The 7,812-nt window shown below is 47.4% G+C and overlaps 1 long non-coding RNA gene across 1 annotated transcript; it reads left to right on the forward strand.

Annotated features, from left to right (window-relative positions):
• The first annotated feature begins 431 nt into the window (after positions 1-431).
• On the forward strand, positions 432-7,222 carry LOC113991992. Its single transcript, XR_005562940.1, has 3 exons — positions 432-673; positions 5,194-5,499; positions 5,585-7,222. It is a non-coding gene; the product is annotated as an uncharacterized LOC113991992 (long non-coding RNA).
• The last annotated feature ends 590 nt before the right edge of the window (positions 7,223-7,812 follow it).

Raw genomic sequence — 7,812 nt, forward strand, 5'->3', positions numbered from 1 at the left:
CTGAGCTGGCAGTGCCTGGATTTAGCTGATGTAATCCGGAGGATATTTTTTTTTTTTTTTTTTTTTTTTTTTTTTTTTTTTGGTTTATTTTGTTTATTGCCTCCTTGCCTTGAAAGTTTTCATCTCAGGAATAAAAAAAATCTCAATTTAAATATTAAAAGCAATAGCTGTTCTTGGCTTTTTAAGCCCTTGCTTTTCTCCCAAGGCTGGAGCTGAACTGTGATAACAACCTGTTTACTGCTCTCTCTGTGTATCCTGCACACGTTAAGGTGTGATACACAACAGAGACGCCATCAACAGTAACACGCCTTGAAAGTTTAAGGCAACTTGGTGGCGTTGCCATAAAATTTTGCACAGAAACGTGGCAAAAATACCAGAACTTGTGCCAAATAAAAGCGATTTTTTTTTTTTCCCAAAGCGATTCTGCATTTCCTTCAGTAGCCTGGATGTCTTGGATTTGGTAGTCACATCGTTTCGTTCATGGACGCTCCGAGGAGTAGATCTCTGTCCGGTGGCATGGGGGGATCGGGCTCTGATAAGGCAGCATTGTTGGAGTGATCGTCCTACCTTTCCTTGAGTGGCTGTCCAGACATGTGGAGAGAAGCAGACACTTTCAGAGAGGAGCTGGGAAGGAGAGCAGAAAGAGGTGAAATCGCTTTTCTTGCACAGAAAGGTATTTGCCTCCGTATCTCCTTGGCTTGTTTATGAACAGACAATACAGGGAATTGCAGGGGTAATGGTGGTCCTGGAGCTGGGGCTGCTTGGGTGGGCACTGGGAGGGTGGTTCGTGTTGAAAATTAAATATTTTGGTCCAAATCTATGTTACCTACACACCTTTCATGAGCAGCTTTTCCAAGGAGGAAAACAGTATTAATTAGAAGAGTTTTACAAAATATTACAGAAAAGGTTCTTCTCTCTTTAGATGTTTGAGTTAACCTATAGAATTGAGTACAGAACAGGTAAAAATAAGCCTGAAAGATTATTTTTTTGTCTTATTTTTAGTATTTGGAGAAATTACTCTGTGGAATATAAGTAGCGCCTGTCTTTTGTAACAAAAATTCTTGGATTTTTTTTTTTGCTTCAGGAGAGGATGAATTATATGCAGATTTACAAGGAAAATACACAAACGTTTAGAAAAACCGTTGCCTTTGTGGCCACCTCTAATAATGTATTTAAGAAGGTTTAATAAAAGATAAGTCATGTAACAAGCAAGTTACAGATGCCTGTATTGTAGATAAAAATATCAGATTCATTAATAATAATCCAGATGTTTAGAAACATCTGATGGGACTCGAGACAGACTCGAGACAACCCCTAAGAGATGAGCAGCTATTTATTAAGATACCTGTTAATTGTTTAATAATAAATGCCATGACGAAGTTGATGTGAAATACTCCCCATGTCATTAAAGCGTATGGAGGAAAAGCATTGCTAAGAGGCAGGAGCTGTTGCAGGATTGAACTTGAAATATTTTTACTTCCATTTCCCCTTCCCTATTCACGGTACCTTTGATTAACTGTTTCAAAGCGTGATATTTAATACCAACTTTAGGACCGGGAGGGATATTTAATACCAACTGGGAGGGCGGTCAGCCTTACTTTGCCGAGAGGTTCACCTGGCCTGGGAGAAGCTAAAAGCAACTTGTCCCTGTGGCTAGTTTGGCAAATGTCACTTTTTTGCTTTCCCGTGGCAAAGGGTTGGCCCAAGGTGGTTTTTTGGGGTGTTTTCTGCTTTTTGTGCGAGCGAGTTCCTCGCTGCCTCACGCGCAGCTCCGAGCGGCGCTGGACGTGGCTGCACATCCCGGCAACGCCGGGGAGCTACCGAAACCTTCCACGCTCGTTTTTTTGCTTATTTTAGGTTTGAGTTTCAATTTTTTTTTTTTTTTTTTTTTTTCCCCCTTCTGGTCTGTTTGCTTTGTGTTTTTCCGTCCCGGCGAGGTGTCGAGGCGAGGACGTGGAGCCACTGCCGGGTCCCTTCCAGGCAAAGCCAAGGGGACAAAATGGCCACTTCGGCCATTTTGTGCCGGCGCCGCCGGGCGGCTCCGTGGACGCCAGGGCCGCTCCTGCCCCAGCCCGGCCCGTGCTCCGGGAGGCTGAAAATCCTCTTGGAGACTCAGGGCCCTGAATTCCCGCTGAGAATTCCTGCCTGTCCCCGGCACGTTTTGGCACCGGCGCGCGGGACCGCGGCTACACAAAGGCTGAAAGCAGTGTCAGCTTTTAAAGCAGCGACTTTGTTGTTTTATGGTTTCCTCCTCCCCCCCTCCTCCATTTCATTCAGTGCTCCTTAATAAACCAGATCAGCTCCTCAAAGCTTCGGAGCCCTTCCAGCTACTCTCCAAGGTGGGCTCCCTCCTTCCTTGTTTTAAAGGCAGAGACTTGGCTGTGCTTGAGCATCTTTGGTCTGTAGATGCTCCAAAATTTGGGGGGCATCACCTTGGGTTGTTTGCTGGGGTCATCATGAGCCACCCTGAGCCCTGCTAAATGAGGAACAGTTTAGGTCACCTCTTGATCCTAAAATGGAGTCTGAAAGCTGGACTGGAAATATCATTTTTATGCCAGCCTGGAGGATCTTGCTGTGAAGAAACATATTAATCCTTTACCTGCTAATTTTCCTCACCCCTACAAGCACCTCTAGACAGCGAGACCATGCGGTGACACACTGTGAGCACAGGGAACTTCCTGCAGTCTCAAACAGACCGATCAAGTGTTTTCACAAAAATCAAATTTTGGCATTTTGAAGGATTCCTATGAATCTGGAAGGGGAAAATTGCAGAGCTGCTACCTTAAAGCCTGCACAGAAAAAGGTGTTTTTCAAAGAGATCCAGTTCTTGACAATCAAGTATCTGAAAATCTTCGAAAAATGGGCTTAAAAAACTCACAAGGCTCATTTCAGTGATTGTCGTGGGATTTTTGCTGAGAATCTTGGTAGATATGGAGTTTGCACAGATCTGGTGGCTGAATGGATATATGACTAATTCATAATGCCTCGTTGTGAAACCCCAGCAGGGTTTTACCACTGAGCTGTCAAAGACAGTCGGGAGAGGTGGATGTGCTCCTGTCCTAACCTGGGTAGGCTGGCCCAGGTAAACCTTTGCCTGGCAGTGTGACCAGAGACTGAAGCCAGACTTCCCAAGGCTTCACCATGGACTCACTGTGTGATCTTTGGGAAATTTTTGCACCTCTCTGCTTCCCTTTCTTTCCCCATCTTTTGTCTTGGTGGTTTAGACCGTGAGCCATCAGGAGAGGGTGTTTCTGTCTCTGCAATTTGTATGGGACAAACAAGTGTGACAGTGATACTAAGGGTAGGATGCTCTTAGTGATCCCTACTGGGCACAGTATTTCTGAAATCCTCCTGTTTGACTCCTTTCTTCACAGATCCTGGCAAGATCAGGATTGCAGAGTCAGCAGCTGGGTATTCCCAAAACCTATATTCATTAAGACAATTATTATAATTAAATCTTCTGTTTTCAGGATTACTTATAGAAGTCAGAAGGGATTTTTTTTTTTCTCTCTCCATGTATAATTACATCTGTGTGATCTCAGAGTTATTTAATGTAATTTCCCACCCACGGTTTGAGATTGGCCCAAATGCCTGTACTCTGCAATGGTATCAAGAGTGACCTTTTAAATGCCTGGCCTAGACATCTGGCTTACATGCTTAAAATATAAGCCACCAGATTGGGAATCAGGAAAAATTGTTTCTCTAGGTCAGTTGCCAAAAGTCTCAGTACCAAGAAGGACGAGCATCCTCTGCTTCTGTGTATCACCCAGGAATCATCTGGGCCACCCATCTCCTCTACCAGTCCTCTACCAGTGCAGCACCCACTGGTTTTCTTGCCACCATGGCTGGTGTTGCACATGCTGAGAACGATGAGCAACCTCTGTGCACCACTTTCTATGCTGATAAAACAGGAAAAATAGTATTTCCTGTCAGCAGGCTGTTTGGGATGGAAGGTACCTGGCCCTGTGGATGGGCTGGGTATTAAATGCTGTAGGAATCAGCCCTGCCACCTTGGGTTTTTGACATTGTTTGTACCCTGTCACACCAGGAGAGGCCTGGGCCAGATGGCCTGGCACAGTGGGTCATTCCTCGTGAAGGATCAGTTTGTCAAAGGAAATTAAGAGAATTACCTGGGCTGTGTTGGATGCCAGTGAGGAGGACTCGTGGAAAGCTCTGCAAAGGAATACTTCCCAAGCCTGCTGCAAAAATTCTCTTGTACCCCAGGCCACCCTAAACTCTCACAAGCATTCCAGCTACAGTAGTTCACCAAACCTTTGGGAATCTTACTTATTAAGGCTGTTGGCTGTTATCTGTGGAAGCACAAAGCATTAGGCAGCTTTTGTCCCTTTGGGGACTTCTGCCTTAGCCCCCTCCTCTCTCACTGCAGCACGTTTGAGGGGGTTGGGGACATCTCCTGTTGAGCTCCTATGGGAAGTTGTCTTTGGGTCTCTGCTGTGATGCACGTGCTTGGCGTGCTACTGGTGGCTCCCTCATCATTATGGCTTCCTTTAATCTCCAAGGGGGAATTCTTTCTCGTTGCAAAAGAACCTCACACGTTTCTTTTCAACTACCAGCTTAATACCTTGCATCTGTATTTGGGTGTACAGAGAAGGAGAAAGTCTCAGAAGGTGAGCCAAGGGCTTGGGGGGAAGCCAGTCTGTCTGGATCCATGCTAATACCTCCTGGCTGGGCTGCAGCATTAGAGGGACAGCACGGCTGCATGTTGCACTCATTTGTTTAGGAAATAAGATCTGCCTTGATGTACTCGATACCATTACATTTGCAGCCTAAAAGCTTCCTTGTACTCAGTTATTTCTAATCTGCTCAATTCCCTGGAGTGCACAGCAGCTAAATTGATGGATTCTCTTATCTGGCCTGGCAGGTTTGTTCTAGATACGCTGTGTGTTCAGGAGGTGAGGTCAGCCTGGCTGGCTGTGCTTGGCGTTGCTGCAGTTTCTCGAGAGCTCTGCTATCTCCATGTGTGGCCCCGGGCTCCAAGGGCAGGGCTGCTGCTCCCGTACGCCCTTGGGTGCATAAAGTTTGCAGCCAGTGAGACTGCAAGGTAAGGGCTAGTCCAAATGGACTGAAGGAGGTTTAAAGAAGGAAGGAGCACTCCAGGACAAGGTTGGATATGACTCTCCTTTCCCCTGGTGTGATGAATTCTGATGATTTTTCTTGTGTTTCTCCTCACAGGAGCTGCAGAGGAGCAGATGCCTGGATAAGGATCATCTCAGTGCCTCAGGCTGCCACGGTCCCAAGCTGTCCTTGAGGCTGAGGTAGTAGATTGAATAGTTGTGGAGTCTGGTCCTCCCTTTGAGCTAACTATACAATCTACTGTCTTTCCTAAGGAGACAGTCAGGTCTTCAGGTCTCATCATCTACACCAAGTTCTCATCATCTACTTCTACACCCAGCATGGAGGCAGGTGGTGCAAGGAAAGCAAATCTGTGAATCTGCAGCGTCCCTGAGTCGGGCCAGACCTCCGTTCTGCTCTGTGGAGGTGAGGTAGTAGGTTGTATAGTTTGGTGGGAGGGATTTGATCCCATTTCAGGTGATAACTATACAGTCTATTGCCTTCCTTAAAGAGCAGCAAAAACGCTGGAGGAGCTCCCGAGGCATCGCTTCTTTCTGTTGAGGATCCTAAAACACAGCGTGGCACTGTTGAACAGCTCAGTGGGTCTTCTCTTACAGCAGCCAGGATTGCATTCTTCCAGGAACTGCTCCGTGCCTCAGGCACGTGAGCATGGAGGCACCTGCTTACAAACCCACCTCTGTTTAATGGCTGCAGGAGAAACCGTGAAGTGGGTCTGTGCATCAGCTCCTGGTGTTCAGTTCTACTCCCTTTCTGCAGGAGATGAGCTCCAGTTGTGAAGTGTTTAAATCTGTTGTTCTTTTCTGGTCTGTCAGGGCTGGAGGGGAGCAAATGGGACAGATTTGAGCTCACGACTTAAGTTGGTTTCACCCAATTCTGAAGTTTGGGTTAAGAACTAAACCCAAGGGCAAGCTTAGCCTGTGGACTCAGAGCCCCGGGAGCTGAGCAGATCTGGCTGCTTGGCCCCTGCTCAGGAAGTGCATTTTGTTTTGGACAAGTTCCCAGTTGTCCCATGGTATGGAGTTACAGGGTGGTTCTTTGTGATCTGATAATTCCTATCAACATAACTCACTGACATGCAAACCCTGGCAAGGAGGTTTGGGCTCCTGGGTATTTACACAGGATAAGCCAACGATTCAGACTAAAAACTTGTCCTAAAGTGAGACAAATAAGGAAGAGACATGAGCCAAAGGGAGCGAGTCCTAATCTTTCTGGGTTCTCCCAGGCAGGTAGCACGTCTGACAACAGACATGTGAGAAGAGGTCACGCTTCAGAGCTCTGGCCCTTGGCAAGGAACAGGGAATTGTTAATTCCTCTCTTTCTTAGGAGCAGATGGGACTATCCCTCTGCCGTTTTCCAAAGTAAGCAGGATCAAGATCATGAGTGGAGCTGTAACACGATCAGGGCTGCACCAGTTCTACAAGACCAAAGGATATTTCAGGCCATTATCAGAACCATCTCACTGCCAGGGAGACACGTGAGACCCGAGACACCCGGGAGCGAGGGCGAGCAGAGGACACCTTCTCAGATGAAGTGGGAGGGAGGGAGCTGCAAAGAGAAATGGGAGCCCTCAAATTTCACCCTGAGCAAACACACAGGGACAGCCAGACCTGACTGCTTGGGGCTGTGGGACTCCCCAGAATGAAGCAGCTCGTTTAAGGCTCCTCTGCTGGGATGGGGTGTAGCTGCAGCGAGGCTGGGACACAGCTGGTGGGTGGGGATGCTGCAGTGTGTAGCAGGGAAGGAATGCAGCCCTCTCTCCATAAATCTGGCTTTTCGGCACTCCTGGAGACTTGCTGTGCAAAACTACAGCTTGGTCCTCTTAGCTGCATTGCTATCCTCTGGCTGCTTGCTAAGGGGCAGAGCTCCTGCCCACAAATTGCTTGGAAGGTGCCAATATAGCACCACAAGCATGGGAACAGAGTGGCATATCCACTTCATATTTAAGAACTAAATCCCTCAAAAAGAACTAATCCTGTGTGTCCCAGGTGGAATCAGCTCAGTCCCCCTCCATGGCATCGATGTTAATGCAGAGAATCTCAAGCAGTGAAACTGTGAGCTGGAAGCCATGAATAAAATATTACTGGAGATACTCTCTTGTGAAAATAAACTTGGTTTGATTTGTTTAAAACAGTGTCTTTATTGCCTTGAAGTCAGCTTGGCTGGGGAATTGGGACCTCCAGAGGGGTGGCTGCTGTTCCTGCCTGGCCAAAACCCTGAGCATGAAAGGGAAGCCACAGCCAGGACACGATGAGGATGTGGGGCAGACTGGGTTGGCCAAGCAGCTGAGACCATGTGTTTTAACTGGCAGGAAGGGCTTTCTTGAGGCAATACAAATTCTACATGAAGCTTCAACCTGCTCCTTCACCCTCAATCAGCTCAAGGGCTGCAGGTTGGGCTTCTCTCTGCCCTAAATAGTCCTTCCTATAAGCATGTTTATAATGGATACAGCATCAGGAGAACACAGGGACTTCCAGGGTCCACTGACCCCAACTAGGGCTCAGAAAGCAGCCCAGGCAACATTTAATTTCTCCAGTGCTTCCTGGCACAAGGGGAAGGGCAGCCTCTGCCCGGGAGGGCAGTGAACAGGCTGGCCAAGCTTATATTCAGTGGATATCTGGGACTCCCACCTGACTCACTGGCCAGGATCCCACAGCACATCTTGGTGGGGCAGCAACACCATCCCTGACCATTGGCACAGAGCGACAGACACTTTCTTTT

The sequence above is a fragment of the Pipra filicauda genome, unplaced genomic scaffold (assembly GCF_003945595.2).
Source record: "Pipra filicauda isolate LSUMZ 115617 unplaced genomic scaffold, ASM394559v2 scaffold172_size1731463_pilon, whole genome shotgun sequence".
NCBI lineage: Eukaryota > Metazoa > Chordata > Aves > Passeriformes > Pipridae > Pipra > Pipra filicauda.